This window comes from Monodelphis domestica, chromosome 3 (assembly GCF_027887165.1).
Source record: "Monodelphis domestica isolate mMonDom1 chromosome 3, mMonDom1.pri, whole genome shotgun sequence".
Classification (NCBI taxonomy): Eukaryota; Metazoa; Chordata; class Mammalia; order Didelphimorphia; family Didelphidae; genus Monodelphis; species Monodelphis domestica.
Window position 1 is genome coordinate 172,400,290 of NC_077229.1, and position 19,003 is coordinate 172,419,292.

Here is a 19,003-nt window from a genome sequence, read left to right on the forward strand (position 1 = left end):
TCACTCAATAAGAGAAGTGTCTAAACCTCATAAAGCAATCAAGGAATAGAGGCAAATTGTTTGCATGTTACAACCTCACAATGAGTAATTACATTCTCTGACTGCATCAGTTGGAGGAGGGATGGTAGTGGAAATACTTTCCTTACAAGTGGAAAGGAGTATCATCTAGGGAAGACTACAGCTGTTACTCCTTTTCCACAATATGTCTGTGTATCTGAGCTCTTCACTCCAACATCCTTAGCAAATGGATTTTCTATTTGTGCTTCTGAGGCAGGCTTGACTACCATTGTGTGTGACTAGAATACTAGAGTTCTGTTACTTATCTGCCTTTGTGGCAACTCTATGTCCTATTGAATTTTCCAAGCCTGATGTGACTGTCACTACTTGCTGGTGACCTGTTATATGTCTATAATGAAAGGACTTTCATCTTTTGCAATCCAATACTAATGGATTATGACTGTCACAGATATTGGCATTTTAATAAAGACAAAACATTAAGTTAGAGGAGCAAAGGTCTAATCTTGGCATTTCAGGCATCAATCAGGTTGCTTTTATCCATGTAGTTATTTACCTTTCAAAGAATATAGTAGCTTTGCTTTCCCATAAATCATGTTGTCTTTTATCTCAGAGGTTATGTTTGCTTATAGATTCAAAGACCCTACTCTTCGTTATTATAATCTTTATTGCAAAGATATCTATGAGATAAAGTACCAGAGCTAAGTCTTCAAAAAGGTATGTCAACTTGGTTAGAGATCTTAGAAAATATTTCCACTGGACAACTACCAAAATTGGGACCTACTTGATACCCAAGAGAAAGGGCTTTTTTGAAAGAAATGGAAGTCTATTTTATAACAATTAAACTTACGGTAATCAAAAGCCCCTCAGATTTCACAAGGCATATTTCTCAGTGTTACTTATAGCCCTAACATAGAGATTATTCTCATAATACAGATATGTGGATATTTCACCATCTGTTATCAGATAGTCTAAGTGTGTGACTGCTATACAGGCTTCAGTTGGTGCCTTACTTCCAATGTCCTCTATAGGCTGTTCAGGGTACCATAGCTCTTTGGGTGCACTAAAGATACTAGAAATTGAAGCCTAAAATTCTTCTTCTAGTCAGACTGGTGGTTGTAGGTCTAACAGAAAGGGGCCAAAACCAGTCATTTTCTCTTTTTGCATTTTATTTCCTATTCCCCCACCCCCACCCCCCGTAGACCCCTGGTCTTTAAGTTACTTACAAAGAACAGGGTCTATATAATGGAACAGAGAAAAGTCTGTGAAGATATTATACTTTCCTTTTTTCTTTTGGTGAGAATTGTATGCTGCTATGGATATATGTAACATATATGGGGTTACAAATTAGAAGAGTTAAATACTTCCCTTGTGAAGAATGTAAGCCATAGACTGAGTTTGAATCTAAGGGCTTGACAGGGTCTTGAAGGAGTGCCATCTTGGAAATGGAAAAGGAACTTCAAGTTGGTTTTGGCTACACCAGGAAGAAGATGCCTGGGGTTAGCTTCTGGGGTGGCATGGTGGCAGGCCAAGGTGGCATGCTTAGGGTGAATGATGCACCCAATTAATTTACAGTCATTTCAGTTCTTCCTCCTTTTCTCCCCTTGCCTCTTTGGATGCTGCATAGATCCATTTCCCTCCAGTTTCTTTTGACATAGATGTTCTCATTTTGCTTTTTCAGTGATCTGTGTAATGTAGATAGGAATGGGATTAATTCCCCCTTGGAAGCTTATACCAACCTTTATGGTTAGTTTAGGGGTATTCATAAAACTCCATTACTTAAAACAAATTACAGAAGATAGCATTGTGATTTTACTTCTTTACCTTAAGTGCTAGTGAAGCTTTTTGGAAAAACCCAGCTTCTCTCTCCAGTAAGCTAAGGGAAAGAAAGGGACTTTCCATTCTCAATGTAGGAAAATCTAGAAAAAAAAGAATATTGCAGGGAACTTGACATGTGTTGGCAGCAGTAATAGTGAAATGCATAAAGGACTACCACTCCATCAGCTTTAGGATACAGATCAGGAAAGGTAGAGCAAAGCAGAGACTATAAAAAAGATATCTCTTAGGTAGGATTGAGTCTGGCTTCTCTTCTTTCTGTCAAGGGTTTATTTCTTAACACATCTGGCCTCATTTTAAATTCTATCTCTAGACTATCTCCCCTTTAAAGTTTATATCTATCTTGTTCAGGGGAGAGGCAGATGGAGGTCATGGTTCCTATATGACATTATAACTATGCATCACTCCATTTTGGTTGTGTCCTTTAAAAAAAATAGATGCTTACTTTCTCAAAGGACTACAACATGTGTCTCCAAGGTCTTCCAAAGCATCTCTGCTCTGTCCTTAGTTCAATCCCATAAATTATTCAAATTTCTTCTCATTATTCAAATTAAGCATATGCAAAGGGTCCCTCAAATCTACCATGAGTTGTTTGTATCAAACTGCCATGTCTTTTCCTTTCAGAGGCATAACTTTTTAATATTCTATTATACAAGCTAGTGTCTAAAGTGAGTGCTTCAAGTTTTGTTTTTCCTCTGATTAAGTTAAAGCATGGGGAAATTGAGCCAAAGAAGTTGAATAACCTTAACCTGTTTGATCCAAGTAGTAGACATGTAAGTTATTTATAGTCCCCATAGAATTCCATAATTAAATTCAATAAGAAGTGCCTATTATATATGGAATGCTATGCTAGGTTGTGAGAGGGCTACTAACTTTATAGATGACTTCTTGCTTTCCTGAGCTTATAATTTAGAAGAGAAATATGATACATATATGAATAACCAGTAGAATGTAAGTTCTGTGGTCTTTGCATTGTTTTGGCCTCTCCTGGTTTAGCAAATTTAAAGAAAATGAAATTAGTTATCTACTATAAAAATAATGTATAAAGTACTCTCACCCCAATTAATGTAATCAGAAGACCCAGATAACTCAAATTGCATCCGTCAATCAACAGTTTAGTCTAGGTGTTAGAAAATACTTGTCTTGAGAAATTTTCTTATACCCTACCAGAAAATGTGAATAAATCCTTAATCTCTTAGAGAGGATTATAATCATTTGATTATCTATGGTCATTATCAGATAGAGACATATGACCAAGATACAGGAAACAGCTTATGATTGGCTAAAAGAATCAGACACATATCTGGGCCCATCCAAGTTCTTCTGTGAGCTCATTCAGGTGGTGGACCAATCTATGGGTGGAGGATTCCAAACTCTGGAATTGGAATTCTTAGCTCCAGAAGTTGAAGACCTGCATTTCTAGACTGGTTCATCACTTAATGGACTGACTGCTATTTTTATACAAAGTCTTCAGTCAGTACTGTATTTCTCTCTACCTTGAGGAGTCATATTCCCCGAGATTTGCTTTTTTCTGATGACTTATTTCTTGTCAGTTTGTCCTTGGTGTGTTCCTATTCCCAATGCAGTAGCTGCCAAAAACACTATTACTGGTGGTCATTGCTATTACTACAATTCATTTCTCTCTGCTAGTGAAACCTCTGCTTCTCCTGAACTCACAAGATTGCCTGCATACTTCCATCTTGTTTGCCTATGAACAGGAAAGAACAAACATAAGAGGCCAAGGTAGCCATATGCTCTCAGTTGCTGCCATGGCCAGGTGGGATCTCCTGGCTCTTGGGAGCATCTCAAAGCAATGCTACCTCTATCCAGCCACAAAGGAAAGAAAGAGACGGCAGGGGTGGGTCACTCTATTTGTGTACTCACAATCCAGGCACAGCAACCCTGAGTCATCAATGCTTCTTCCTGTCACCAGCTGCCCACAAATTTCCACATGGTTGGTTGGACTCTTTGGACCAGCTGGGGAATATCTCTCCAAAGGGCTGCCTCTTCTCCAAGAGTCCAGTCAACCCCTATTACACATAAATGCATGAGAAAAGCAAACAACATAGGGATGTTATAAATTTGAGGCATTGCCTTCCAAGACTTTAATATGTAGCTTTCTTGTATTTGTTTTTTCCTCTTTTAGTAAACTACCACTAGTATTTCTTAAATTTTTTTTCTAAAAAAAGTATAATCTTACTAAATTTTATTTCCTTTTTTAAAAATAAAATTTATTAAAAAGCCAAAACAAAACAAAACAAAATGTTGACTATCCCAGCTTCTACCCTCCATGTCATTTAATTGGCCCCAGCAGTTTCCTAGTTGAGAGTCATAAAAAATCCCAGCTGTATGTAGTCTGGGCCTCTCAGACTTGGTAGGAGCCTGAGACCATGCAATGATTTACTGACCAGATTTCTTTCCAGACAGAGACAAAGGGAGCCACATCCAGAGAAGCCAAGTATCATTGTATCCTTGTTGCATATTCTTGCTGTTAGGGCAAAGTAAACTGTCTTGGTTAAATAAATGTTTAGTGTCTTGTGAGTACCTCATTTCATCCCAAAATTGGAATTAAGAAATTGTTGGCATTCATTAGAACTGTGCTTCCAAAATTGCCAGTGCCACCTCTCTAATGCAGGCCTTTGTCATACGGATGAAAGAAAAATTCTTTCTTTTTGGGCTATTACCTTAATTAATAAGACAAAATTCAGGACAAGAAAATGAAAAGGAGTTTATTAAAAATACATCAATGTAGCAACACACTGATGGGCTGATTGCTGAAGACCGGTAAAATTTTAGGGATGAGTCTGCTTTTTTTTTTTAATCCTTATTTTCTGTCTTAGGAACAACTCTAAAAACAGAAGGGCAAGGGCTAGGCACGTGAGCGTAAGTGACTTGGCCAGAGTTACACTTCTAGGAAGTGTCTAAGGCCATATTTGAACCCAGGTCCTCCTAACTGCAGGCCTGGGACTCTAGGCACCATGCCCTTGAACATGTTTTTTATAATAAAACTCTTGTATTAAGATAGACAATTTCTGGTAGATTTCACATCAGCAAGCAGTTGGGCCCTTGAGGCTTAGTTCCTTCCCAATTATGTGGCATTTTGTGCCAGTAGGGTTATGTGACAATTCCCATGCAGGTGGGTAAGTGACTTGCCTACAGGATAAACTAAATGATGCCTCCCCACCCCCACCCCCCAACACTGATTGACCAGCAAGACTGGAAACAATAGATCAGAGTCAAGATATCTTTCAGGAATATCACAACTGGATTATTATTGCTGGTTGTTCCCTCTGTCATAGGTCTTTCCCCACTCCAATCCCTTCTCTTCTTGGTGGCTAAAGTGATCTTCCTTAAGCCCTGCCTCTTCTCTCCTGCTCCCCTCAATAAACTCCCCTGGCTCCCTATCACCTCCAGAATCCTCTGCTTAGTGTCAAATTCCTTCATAACCTGCCCTATCACATCTCTCTGGTCTTTCCAACCCTCACTGAGATCCAGTGATATTGCTCTCCTTACAGTTCCTTAAACATATTCCATCTCCAGACTATGGACATTTATCTAGCTGTCCCCCATGCCTGGAATGTTCTCCATCTTCATCTCCACTTCTAGCTTCCCTGGCTTCCTTCAAATCCTGGATAAAATAATATTTTCTACAAGTAGCCTTTCCTGATCCTCAGTTCCAGTCTCCTCCCACCATTGGTTATCTCCAATTTATCCAAAATATAGCTTATTTATAATTGTTTGTAGGTAGTCTCCCCAATTAGATTAGGGAATAAATAATCCACAAATAATTATTTATTGGCTGTAATGCCATAGTATTTATTCTATTATATTACACACTCTTTCCTTCTTAAGAATGTAAGCTCCTTGAGGGCAGTAACAGCTTCACACTTCTATTTTCAGCCCAGGGCCTGGCACATAATAATCATTTACTGCTTGTTGAACTGAATTCAATATGCTAACTCCTGCATGTCTGAGTTTTATTAGAGACTCTATTTCTCTTCAGTCAAGGCTCAGCTCTGGTGACAGCTCCTCCATAAAGCCATCCCTACCTCCTTGGCCTTCTTTCATGATAGTTATCCTACTATACAAGTATGTCCTAGAAGACTTTGAGGCTAGGGTCTCCTTTTTGTTTGGGGTTTTTTTTGGTAACCCTATAATTTATCATATTACCTTGCAATAGATGATCCAAAATGCCACAATAAAATTGTACTTACCTTCAGGTAGTAGAAATTTTTTTAAAAGAGGCAAAAAAGTTTCCAGTTACCCTGACTACAATTTCCAGTGCCCCTATAAATATTTTCTATATTCTTATTTCTTTTCTTCCTCCTCCAATTTGGAGGAATTTTCTTCCCCCTCTTGATCAATCTTGGCCTCAGTTTTCCTTCTTACAATATTTATAGGCTCTTCTTTAGTCTTTGTAGTTCCTATTATTTTTCTTTTATTCTTCTCCCTATCTTAATTACTAGATGCTATAACATTAAATTTTAACTCCTGGTCATTCATCTTAAACTTTAAAAACTTACTCAGGCTCTGCTTCAAGTACAGTCATTGTAATGTCATTCCTATAAATTAGAACTCGGATTAAAACACTCATGATTCCTTTTCTAAAGAACGTTAGATATTCATAACCTTTCAAAAAGCTTGGGTTCATTCTATTATCCATTAGTATACTTAAGCAAACAGTCTGATCAAATAAAGTATTTAATTTTTTTTACTTTCTTGTTTAGAATTCCTTTCACCCTTGCCCTCCCTGTTAGAAACTCACCCCTCTTGATTTGCTAATAGTGTAAATCAATCCTACCTTAAAAGAAGGGGTGGAAGCTCTACTCTGTTCCCAGAGGCATAGTTAGAAATTCTGGGCCAAAACTTCAGAAAGTGCTCCTTTATTCTTTGTTAATTGCAAAATAAACATATCCTTAGCTCCTTTCAATATGGGGGGTGGCGGAGAGGTGGCTTACAGCTAAGGAGAGAGAAAAAGGAAACAATTAGTAGGGGCTGGCATACTTGCTTGGCTCTAGTTTACTGTCTATCCATCACCTTTTGCATGTTCCTCATGCAGATGAGAGAGAGATTGAGTTAACTCCTCAATAAGCTGAAACACTGACCTTCATTTTTTTGTTTTTGTTCAGCTGCTTCCTGACCCCATTTAGGGTTTTCTTGGCAAAGATGCTGGAGTGCTTTGCCATTTGCTTCTCCAGCTAAGCTGAGGCAAACAAGGTGATGTGACTTGCCCATTGTCACCCAGCAAGTATCTGAGGCTGGATTTGAACTCGGAAAGATCAATCTTCCTAATTCTAGGCTGGGCACTCTATCTATTACACCAATTAAGCTACAACCTCTTTGGATGAATGAACCATGAAGTAGGTAGAAAGTTATTAACAATCTGGTTGGTTTCTTGAATTTCCCCAAATCTTGTAAGAGATCTTTGCATGGTAGCTACACCTAAGCCTATCCCCCATTTTCCTTGAAAGGAAAGCACTGGGAAGAACACGATTACCAAAGGTTAAAAAGAATTGTTAAACAAATATTTTGTGTACATTTAGGATGGACACAGTTGTGAGGAGGTTGGAGCACTGCCAGATGGGAGGTGGGAGAGGACACAAATGCTACTGTGCCTGACTCATGAGCTTCCTGGGGCATGGGAGACTGGGAGAACTGTGGACTCAAATAGAAATGGGGGCCACTAAATCATACCTAAGGATCCCCAAGGGCCACATATTAGCTTGGAAATGGACACACACACAGCCACATATATATTCAGACACATATTAAAATCACATAAGAACTCCATATTAATCTGGTTTGGGCCACACTCAGGATTATTATGGGTTGTATGAGATCTGGGGGCTGTTAACCTTGGGTAAACCTTGGGTTTAGAGATAACAGATATGAGAAGTCTGGTATAGAGGTTATTTGGGGGTCCCAAACACTGTTATTTGATAGTATAGTTTGGATGTAGCAGAACCTGTTTGTTCACAACTGAAGGCTTTCTTTTGGGATTTCTCTGACTTCTCTCCTATGCTGCAAGAAGCTCACCTTTAGGAAAATCTCATCACCTTGCAAGATCCCATCAGCCTTAATATTCTACCTTAACCTTTTACCCCCATAATTTAGAGAGTGATTCCATGAATTCCAAGATTTCCATTTAAGGAAGGAACTCAGCTTGGAATACCTTTTTTTTCTCTCACATGACTGCATTACTTTGGGACTTCTCAGACTCTTCTACTATGCACCCACACAGGATACAGGCAAACCCCACTTCTGATTTTGTGTGTGTTGTCTTTCTCCATTAGATTGTAAGCACCTTGAAGGCAGGGACTCTTTTTTTTTTCCTACTTGTATCCCCAGTATTTAGCACCAATGCCTGGCACATAGTTGGCACTTAATAATTGTATTGACCGACTGACTAATTAGAATAGATAGTGTGACTTTAATTTTAGAGAAAGGCTTCTGAGAGCCCAATTTAGTCTGGGACTTGCAGCACAATGGTGACCCTAATATTGTGTTCTGAGTCTCCTCTCCTTATAATGGCATTGTGAAAACTGTCACTAGAAAATTTTGACATCTAAGACAAATTCAGTTGCATGAAGAAGGGGACAGTAGTCTAGATAGTTTATGGTATGATTTTTCCTAAAGTCAGCTGTGCCTCATTGGAATTAAGACCTAAGTTCAAATCTAGCCTCAGATGTTTCTTAGTTGTGTGATCCTGGGCAAGTTACTTAACTTCTGAATGCCTAACATAAAGAATCCACTAGAAATGGAAATGGTAAACTACTTAAGTATCCTTGTAAAGAAAACCCCATGTATAGCTATGGTCTGTGGGGTCATGAAGACTAGAATATGACTGAACAACAATAATACATTTTTTCCTATATATAAATGAAACAGAAGAGCCAAATGAGGGGAGTTGTGCTTAAATAAGTGAGAGGCTAGCATGTTTGGGGGAACAAGAGTAGGGTATAGAAAACTGTAAAGACCAATGAACTTATTGGGGAGAATGGAAAATGACCTAGATATCTTTACTTGATGGCCCCAAAGGTCTATATTAGGATCAAGTAGATTGTCCCATCATCTTCCCTTGGTTCTACACTTTCCTTCTCCCTTTTTCTACAATTCCTTTTGCTAATAGAGCACATAGACTTCCACCACTTGTCTTTTTCCACCATTCTAACAATACTGTCACATACTGACTTGAATTGTACTTGATTGTGAAGCAATGGGAATAGGTTGCTAAGGGAGACCATGGAGTCTCACTCCCTGGAGTGCTTTAAAGCTAAGAGAAACCATCTGTCTGAGTGGAACCACTCAATTTGACACCTGCTCTGAGGTAGGAAGGAGTTAATTACTTTGAAAGGGTCTCCAAACCCCCTGGATTCTAGATTTTTACATCAGATGCTCCTTCTAATCATTGTAGGGCTCCATGCTTGAAACATCTGGTTGGGGAAAGCAGTTTGGCAGAATGGAGGCATAGACCAACATCTCACACCATATATACCAAGATAAGGTCAAAATGGGGACATGATTTAGATATAAAGGGTGATATCTAAACAAATTAGAGGAGTGTGAAAAAACTTACCTGTCGGGTAAGGAAAGAATTTATGACCAAACAAGGATAGATAATGTTATAGGAAAATATTAGAATATTTTGATTACACAAATTTAAAAGGTTTATAGAAACAAAAGCAATGCAGCCAAAATTAGAAGGAAAGCAAGAAACTAGGAGGGAAATTGTATAACAAGTTTCTTTGATAAGGTTTCATTTCTTAAGCCAAATTTATAAAAATAACCCATTCTCCAATTGATAAATACTCAAATGATATGAACAGGCAGATTTCAAAAAAGTCAAAGTCATCATTAGTAATGTTAAAAAAATGCTCTAACTCACTATTGATTAGAAAAATGCAAATTAAAACAACCCTGAGGTATCCCCTCACACCTATCAGACTGGTTAACATTAGACAGAAAAGGGAAATGACAAATGCTGGAGATGTGGAAAAATAGGTACAGTAATGCACTATTGGTGGAATTGTGAACTGGTTCAATCATTGTGGAGGACAAATTTGGAACTAGGCCCAAAGGACTATAAAACTAAGCATAGCTTTTGACTCAACAATAATTCTACTAGGTCTGATTTCCAAAGAGATCCAAGAAAAAGGGAAAGAACCTGTATATACAAAAATAAACAGCAGGTTGTTTTTTTTTTTTTGTGGTGGCAAAGAATTGGAAATTGAGGGGATACCCTCCAGTTGAAAGGTTAAACAAATTGTGATTATATAATTGTGATGAAACAGTATTGTGAGAAATGACAAAGGAGATGTTTTAGGAAAATCTGAATTTATTTGAACTGATACAAAATGAAGTGTGTGGAAACAGAACGCTGTACACAACAACAGCAATATTATAATGATCAATTATGAAAGATTTGGTTACTCTAATCAATGCAATGATCCAAGATAATTCCAAAGGACTCATGAGGAAAAATGCTATCCACATCTAGAGAGAGAACTGATGAGCCCTATATACTAATTGAAGCATGCTTTTTCTACTTGTTCTTTTTTCTATTCTTTTTTTTTTTTTGCAACATGGCTAAAATGGAAATATGTTTTGCGTGACTTCACATAATTGATATCATATTGCTTGCCTTCTCAATGGGTAGGAGATGGGTTGGAGGGAGAAATACAATTAGGAACTAAAATTACTGTTAAAATAAATAAAGTACAATTATTTTAAAAGAAGCATTTTTAAGAACTCATTAATAAAATAATTTCCTTACTTTAAAAAAGAAACATTTCAATTTTGGAAATATTTGGCAGGATATGCCAGAGCTGAATTGTTTCAGCCAAGCCTTCAACCCAAGGCTATTCCAACATTATGATAAAGTATCAAAATAATACTTTTTCATAGTGGTCCAATGACTAGACATTTATCTGTTGTCCAAGGGCTAGTATAACTACGTTCTGAGAGACTTATCAGCAGTTTGCCTGCAGAATGATGTAGTTTTTTTTAACCCCAAGAATACTAAAAAACTAGTAATTTATAGAGAGTTTGTAATCAGAGCCAGTGAAGGGAATAATCTTAACAGCACAGTAATAGATCATCAATATTTCAAGGCAAACATTCCTAATGTAGGAAGACAGCAAGGTTTTTCCCTAGTCAACATACAACACCAAGACAAGGATTTTTCAAAGAATTATTCACCTGTTCAGTCAATTGCAGAATTGAACAGTTGAAGGAACCTCAGTAGCCATCTAGTCCAATCCACACAGAAAAGGAATCCACATTATAACATACCTAACAAATGGTCAGCTAGGTGGGTCAGTAGATAGAATGCCTAGCTTGGAATCAGGAAAACTCACCTTCCTGAGTTCAAATTTAGTCTCAGACATTACCAGCTATGTGGTCCTGGGCAAGTCACATAACCCTTTTTTGCCTCAGTTTCTTCATCTATAAAAGGAGCTATAGAAGCAAATGTCAAATCACTCCATCATCTTTGCCAAGAAAACCCCAAGTTGTGTCATAAAGAATCAGACATGACTGCAAACAACTAATAAAAGTCATCCTGACTTGAAGACCTCTAATAATGGAGAACCCACCGCCCCTCAAGAGATCCCATTCCATTTTTGGATTCCTTTAATTCAAACCTAACTTTGCATCTTTGCATCTTTGCTCCTGATTCCACTTTCTGGAGACAAATAGAACAAGTCTAATCCCTGTGTGATAGCTCTTCAAATACCAGAAGTTAGCTATTATGTCTTCTTTTCCCCTGACTAAACTTTCTAAGTAACTTAAATCAATCCTCTTGTGGATTTAAAAGTCTTTTGTTATCCTGGTTGCCCTCCATTGGACTCTCTCCCACTTAACAATGTCCTTTTAAAACTTTTATGTCTAGAACTTAATATAATACTCAGAATGGGGTCTGACCAAGGCCAAAGACAGTGGTACTCTTGCCTCCCTAATCCTGGAAGCTAGGCTCCTCTTAGTGCATCTCAGGATAGCACCAGCCTTTTCTGGCTGCTACATCAGACTCCTGATTCTTATTTAGTATCAGCCAACTAAAATCTACAGATGTTTTTTTTTTTTTTCAGAAGAACTTCTGTTTATTTGTGACTCCTCCATTTTATACAATGTTCCTATTTTTATTACTGACAGACATGTATAATGAGGTTTAGCATGCAGGTAATGAAATTGGTTCAAATTGTGTTCCATGGAAGACCCAGAGCAGAAGATTTAAGGGGCAAAGGAAAATGAAGGTGTTTCAGACCCATGCAACTCCTCTTGGGATTTCTTGGGCAGACCCTACTGGAGCACAAGATCCACATAAAGGAATTAAGTGAGAGGTGTAGGGAGTTTCTTACCTTGAATCATTTAATTGTCTGGCATAATTCAGAGCCATACATACATAGTTCAAAGAATGGACTTAATCTTAGCTTTCAGATATTATGACTATCTTTTATTCCTGGTCTTTTAGCCGGGTATGATGGCTCATAGCCTCAGTTATGACTAAAGGTTATAGCAGTTAGGTGGTGCAATGGATAGAGTATTGAGCCTGTTGTAGGGAAGATGTGTTCAAGTCAAGCCTTAGATACTTACTACCTATATGACCCTGAACAAGTCACTTTATCCTGTTTCCTCAGTTCCATATCTGTAAAATGAGCTAGAGAAGGAAATGGCAAATCACTCTAATATCTTTTTCTTCTGTGTTTCTACTCTCACAGTTTTTTCTCTGGATGTGGATAGCATTCTTTCTCATAAGTCCCTCAGAATTGTCCTGGATCATTGCATTACTGCTAGTAGAAAAGTCTACTACATTCAATTGTGCCACAGTGTATCAGTCTCTGTGTACAGTTTTCTCCTGGTTCTGCTCCTTTTGCTCTGCATCAGTTCCTGGAAGTCTTTCCAGTTCACATGGAATTCCTACAGTTTATTATTCCTTTCAGCACAATAGTTTTCTATCACCATCAGATACCACAATTGGTTCAGCCATTCCCCAATCGATGAATACTCCCTCATTTTCTAATTTTTTGACACCACATGGAGTGCAGCTATGAATATTTTTGTATAAGTGTTTTTCCCTATTACTGTTTGGGGATCAAATCCAGAAGTGGTATGGCTGGATCAAAAGTCAGGCATTCTTTTAAAGCCCTTTGTGCAAAATTCCAAATTGCCCTCCAGAAAGGTTAGACCAATTCACTACTCTACCAGCAGTGCATTAGTGTCCCAATTTTGCCACATCCCCTCCAACATTTATCACTTTTCTTTGCTGCCATATTGGCCAATCTGCTAGGTATAAAATGGTATCTAAGAGTTGTTTTAACATGCATTTTTCTAATCAAGATGAATTTAGAACACTTTTTCATGTGCTTATTGATAATTTTGATTTCTTCATGTGAAAACTGCCTCTTCATGCCCCTTGACCATTTGTCAGTTGGGGAATGGCTTGATTTTTTTTTGTAAATTTGACTTAGTTCCTTATATATTTGGGAAATTAAACCTTTGTCAGAGAGTTTTGTTATAAAAATATTCTCCCAATTTGTTGCTCCTTCTAATTTTGATTGTGTTGGTTTTGTTGGTACAAAAATTGTTTACTTTTACATCATCAAAGTCATTCATTTTATATTTTGTAATGTTCTCTATCTCTTGCTTGTTTTTACAATTCCTTCCTTTCCCACATATCTGACAGGTATACTATTCTCTATGTTCACCTAACTTATTTATGGTTTTACTTTTTATATTTAAGTCGTTTACCCATTTTGAATTTATCTTGGTATAGGGTGTAAGAATATAAATATAATTTTCCCATACTGTTTTCCAATTTTCTCAGCAGTTTTTGTCAATTAGAGTTATTGTCCCAGAAGCTGGGATCTTTGAGTTTATCAAATACTAGCTTGCTGAGGTCATTTACCCCAAGTCTATTCCACTGATCCTCCCTTCTGTCATTTAGCCAGTACCATATTGTTTTGATGACCACTGCCTTATACTACAGTTCAAGATCTGATACTGCTAGGCCTCCATCCTTTACTTTTTTTTTCATTAGTTCCCATGATATTCTTGATCTTTTGTTCTAACAGATGAACTTTGTTATAATTTTTCCCAATTCTATAAAAAAGTTTTTTGGTAGTTTGATAGGTATGCCACTGAATAAGTAGATTAATTTGGGTAGGATTATAATTTTTCTTATGTTAGCTCTTCCTATCCATGAATAATTAATGTTTTTCCAATTATTTAGATATAGTTTTAATTGTTTGAAATGTGTTTTGTGGTTGTGTTCATATAATTCCTGTGTTTGTCTTGGTAAATAGATTCCCAAATATTTTATATTGTCTTGAGTGATTTTAAATGGGGTTTCTCTTTCCAACTTTGTTGCTGAGTTTTGTTGGAAATATACAGAAATGCTGATGATTTATGTGGGTTTCTCTTGTACCCTGCAACTTTGCTAAAGTTATTAATTATTTCTACTACCTTTTAGTTGATTTTCTTGCATTTTTTAAGTATACCATTACATCATCTGCAAAGAGTGATTGTTTAATTTCTTCATTGCTTACTTTAATCCCTTCAATTTCTTTTTCTTCTCTAGTTGCTACTGCTAGTGTTTCTAGTACAATATTAAATAATAGAGGTGATAATGGGCATCCTTGCTTCACTCCTGATCTTATTCAGAAGGCTTCTAGCTTATTCCCATTGCAGATGATGTTTGCTGATGGTTTTAGATATATACTGTTTATTATATTATATATATTACACATATGAAATATATTAATATATTATATATTATTAAATATATACAGTTTATTAATTTGAAGAATGGCCCATCTATTACTATACTTTCTAGTGTTTTAAAAAGGAATGGGTATTGTATTTTGTCAAAGGCTTTTTCTGCATCTATTGAGATAATCATGTGATTTCTGTTGGCATGATTATTGATATGGTCAATTATGTGGATGATTTTCCTAATATTAAACCATCCTTGCATTCCTGGTATAAATCCCACCTGATCATAGGGAATAATCCTTGTGATAACTTGCTGTAGTCTTTTTGCTAGTATTTTATTTAAGATTTTTTGCATATATATTCATTAAGAAGATTGGTCTATAGTTTTCTTTCTCTGTTTTTGGTCTGCCTGGTTTTGGAATCAATACCATATTTGTATCATAAAAAGAATTTGATAAGACTCCTTCTTTGCTTATTTCATCAAATAATTTGTATAATATTAGGATTAGTTGTTCTTTCAATGTTTGATATAATTCACTTGTGAAGCCATCTAGCACTGGAGATTTTTTCTTAGAAAGTTCCTTGATGACTTGTCCAATTTATTTTTCTGAGATGGAATTATTTAAGTATTTTATTTCCTCTTTTGTTAGTTTAGGCAATTTATATTTTTGTAAATATTTTCCCACTTTACCTAGACTGTCATATTTATTGCCATATAATTGAACAAAATAGTTCTTAATAATTACCTTAATTTCCTTTTCATTTGAGGTGAGATCACCCTTTTCATCTTTGATACTTTTAATTTGCTTCTCTTTCTTTTTTATTATATTAACCAGTACTTTATCTATTTTATTTGTAAAAATTTGTACCAGCTCCTAGTCTTCTTTATTAATTCAATAGTCCTTTTACTTTCAATTTAATTAAGTTCTCCTTTAATTTTTTTGGATTTTCAATTTAGTTTTTATCTGGGGCGTTTAAATTTGTTCTTTTTCTAATTTTTAAATTTGCAAACCCAATTCATTGTTTTTGTTGCTTTAGGTACTCAGAGATATAAATTTCCCTGAGTTCTGCTTTGGCTATATCCCAAAGGTTGTGATATGTTGTCTCTTCATTGTCATCCTCTTTAATGAAGTCTGTAATTATTGCTATGATTTCTTTGTTGGCCCACCAGTTTTGAAGAATTAGATTATTTAATTTCTGATTAGTTTTAAATTTGCATTTCCATGGGCCTTTATTATAATTTTTATTGCATTATGATCTGGAAAAGTTGCATTTATTATTTCTGCTTTTCTGCCTTTTTTTGCAATATTTCTATGCCCTAGTACATGGTCCATCTTTGTATATGCACCGTGTACTGATGAGAAGAAGGTATATTCCTTTTTATCCCTGCTCAGTTTCCTCCAGATATCTGTTAACTCTAATTTTTACTTCCTTTAGTTCTTTCTTATTCATTTTAAATTCAATTTATCTAGTTCTGAAAGTGGAAGGTTGAGATCCCCCACTAATATGGCATTACTATCTATATCCTCCTTGAGCTCCTTTAATTTTTCCTTTAGAAATCTAGATGTTATGCCATTTGGTGCATAAATGTTTAGTAATGATATTACTTCATTATTTATAGTACCCTTTAGCAAAATGTAATTTCCTCCCTTTTCTCTTTTAATCAAATCAATTTCTACTTTAGCTTTGTCTGGTATCATGATTGCTACTTCTTCCTTTTTTTACTTTAGATGATGCATAAATTCTTCTCCAGCCTTTTACCTTGAATCTGTGTGGATACTGCAGTTTCTTAATGATTATTAGTTAGTTGTGGGCTGAGCTATCCCTTGAGTACATTCATGAATTCTATTGGTTAAGATACATTTTGAGATAGAGGAGCACATCCTGGTTAGATTTGAAAATGAGAATTTAAGACAACTTTAGCAGGGCAGCCTGTGCCAATAAAGATGGACCTGTTTCTCTGGCCCTTTGTTATATTCTCAACTCATTACTCAACCTGCTAAACATCCCTTTGTATGACTAGAGGCTGTGTTCAATATGGTTGATGACTGGGAGGGGCAGGCACCTCCTCAATAGGATATAAGTTGTGGAAAAGTTCTTGCCTCAAAAAATCAAGATAATATGGAAATTCACAATTTTACATATAAATCTCTTTTTATTTTGCTGTTTGCTGAAATATTTTATTGCTGTCTAAGTACAGAATGAAAAATTATTTTTGTACATGAGTAAAACAACTGAACAGCAATAAGAAGAAAGACTATATCTACAACAGTCTTCTATCGGTTTAGTAATCCCATCAAAAAAAGGAAGTCAATTTAGCCTGGTATGTCTGTGTTCTTGATGAAACCATCCTGGTTCTTTGTGATCTATGCTTCCTATTCTAAATGTTTACAGTCCATCACATTTTAGTTTTTCTAAGAACTGAAGTTAAGTTCATGGGATTGTGCATTGCAGAATCCATTATGTCCCCCTACTCTTTAAAAAAAAAACATTTAGAACTTCTCTAATTCTCCAGGATCTTTTGAAGATTACTGACACTGGCTTTAAAATGATAACTGCTATGTCCCTTAGTACCCTAAGCTTCTGGGGCCAGGACATGAACTCATAGGGGCAGTCAATTACTGTTTTCCTATCACACTACTTAGTTTTATTATCAGTTCCATGCTTAGTCACTTTTGTTCTGTCCTTTCTAAGACAAAGATAATGATCTTTGGTAGAGAAAACAATCAAAAAGAACAGCTGAGCAGTTCTGTCTTCTCTTTAGTAAATAGTGGCCTGTGCTTTAGTTTGCCTCTCCTTACACTTTGGTGAATGAAACTCATTCCACATTCCAAGCTACCCTTTCTAATCAAAATTTGGGGGAAGGGGACAGGAAGAGACTCTGCTTTCCCAATAGGCATCTTCATTTTGTACTGAAAATCATTCTTCCTAATCCTCAAATATATTTCTTCTATGATTTTTCATTCTGAAGACCGAACCTAATATACCTCATTAAATAGTTAGCATTATATTATTGCCACATTACTATTAACATGTCTTCAATATCTCAAGGATATATTGAAGATATATTGATGAGTTTACAAGTTAGAGGGATGAGATAAATCCCCTCCAAAAAAAATAAAAAGGAAGAAGATATGGAAATAAAGGATAGAAGTATAAAGAATAAGCCATGAGAATTTAAGAGAAAAAGAAGTCTTAACAAAGAAAATTATATCAGCAATGCACAGAAGCCCCATCCTCAATGCAACTACAAAGACATTGGAGAAGTAGGAACCCAGATTGCAGCTACTATACATGAGGAAAATCTGCTACTAGTGGAGGTAGCTATGAAGACAAGACCATATGCATTTCCAAAATGTCCTACTCATCTTGCAAGATGCACAGTTTAGCCAGTTGCCAAAATAATGAGGATGGGGAAGAAATGTGCTAGTGTTAATCAGGAAAGAGGAACAACTTTATATTGGTGATTGATCAGATGAGTAGTTATAATCCAGAAGATAGGGTGAACAGGAACAGATTAAGAAGGATCAACATGGGACCAAGGACTCAGTCAAAAAATTTGGGCAAGAAAGTTCAGGAATTTAGGTAGAATCTGAATAACTGAGCTAACAGCCATTCAAGAAATTTGAACAAGAGGTATGGGAGTACTTGTCCTAAGAAAAGAGCTTGACACTGGGTGTGGTGGTACACTCCTGTAATTACTAATAATGGAGAAGACTAAAGCTGGGAGAATTTCTTGAGAGTTGTGAGCTGCAGTTGGTCAAAGCCAACTGGATGGTAGCCCTAAATCTGGCATCATATTTGTTGAGAATCTGGGAGCAGAGGGCCATCAGATTGCCCAAAGTTTGGTGACCCAATCCAGGTTAGAAATGGAGCATATAAAGGATTTCATATTGATCAACAGGGAGATTGGGACTATGAATGGCACTCCTAGCCTAGAAGAGATAGCAACTGATGGAGGAGAGAAAGGAAGGAGGGAAAGGAAGAAAAAGGGGAAAAGGGAAGAAAAAAAAAGAACTTAACTTTGAGGCAACTTTTTTGCTTAGTCCCATATTTTTATATTTTCCTAATAAAGGCAGGAGCTTTCCTCTAAATTTTATTTGACTTGGGTTTGCAAATAGAGATAAGTAAGAACACTTGGCTTCAGAAGGGAAGTGTGTAGAAAGATAAGCAGGTAATTTGTGGTCAGTAGAAAGAACACTGGCTTTAGAGACAAAGGACTTGGGTTCACATCCCATCTCTGAAGCTTACTTTCTGTGGGACTTTCAGCAAGTGGTTTAAGCTCTCTGTTCCTCCATTTCCTCATCTGGAAAAGGAAAAAGCTAGACTAGATGGCCTTTAGGGTCTCTTATAGCTCTGCCTCTGAGCCTATTAGAAACTAAATCACATCTGCAGAATATGACTTTAACCCTTCAAAAGGATTTGTGAGGAGATTTCACTTTAA

At 36.4% G+C, this 19,003-nt stretch overlaps 1 protein-coding gene and 1 long non-coding RNA gene across 6 annotated transcripts in view; one reads left to right on the top strand and one right to left on the bottom strand.

Annotated features, from left to right (window-relative positions):
• Positions 1–1,238: 1,238 nt before the first annotated feature.
• Positions 1,239–3,650, bottom strand: LOC107651876 (uncharacterized). The gene is made up of 3 exons (XR_001629092.2): positions 2,909–3,650; positions 1,840–1,934; positions 1,239–1,700 (listed from the first exon to the last, which is right to left on the bottom strand). It is a non-coding gene; the product is annotated as an uncharacterized LOC107651876 (long non-coding RNA).
• A 5,434-nt stretch (positions 3,651–9,084) lies between these two features.
• STK3 (serine/threonine kinase 3) overlaps positions 9,085–19,003 on the top strand; it is a 540,259-nt gene continuing 530,340 nt past the window's right edge. For 3 of the 5 annotated variants that reach the window (XR_008917553.1, XM_056823275.1, XM_056823279.1), the window contains exon 1: positions 9,093–9,178. The gene's annotated coding sequence lies outside the window, so the exon portion shown is untranslated. Of the gene's footprint in view, positions 9,179–19,003 lie in introns of all 5 variants that reach the window. The other 2 variants (XM_056823277.1, XM_056823278.1) reach the window with 2 other exon arrangements.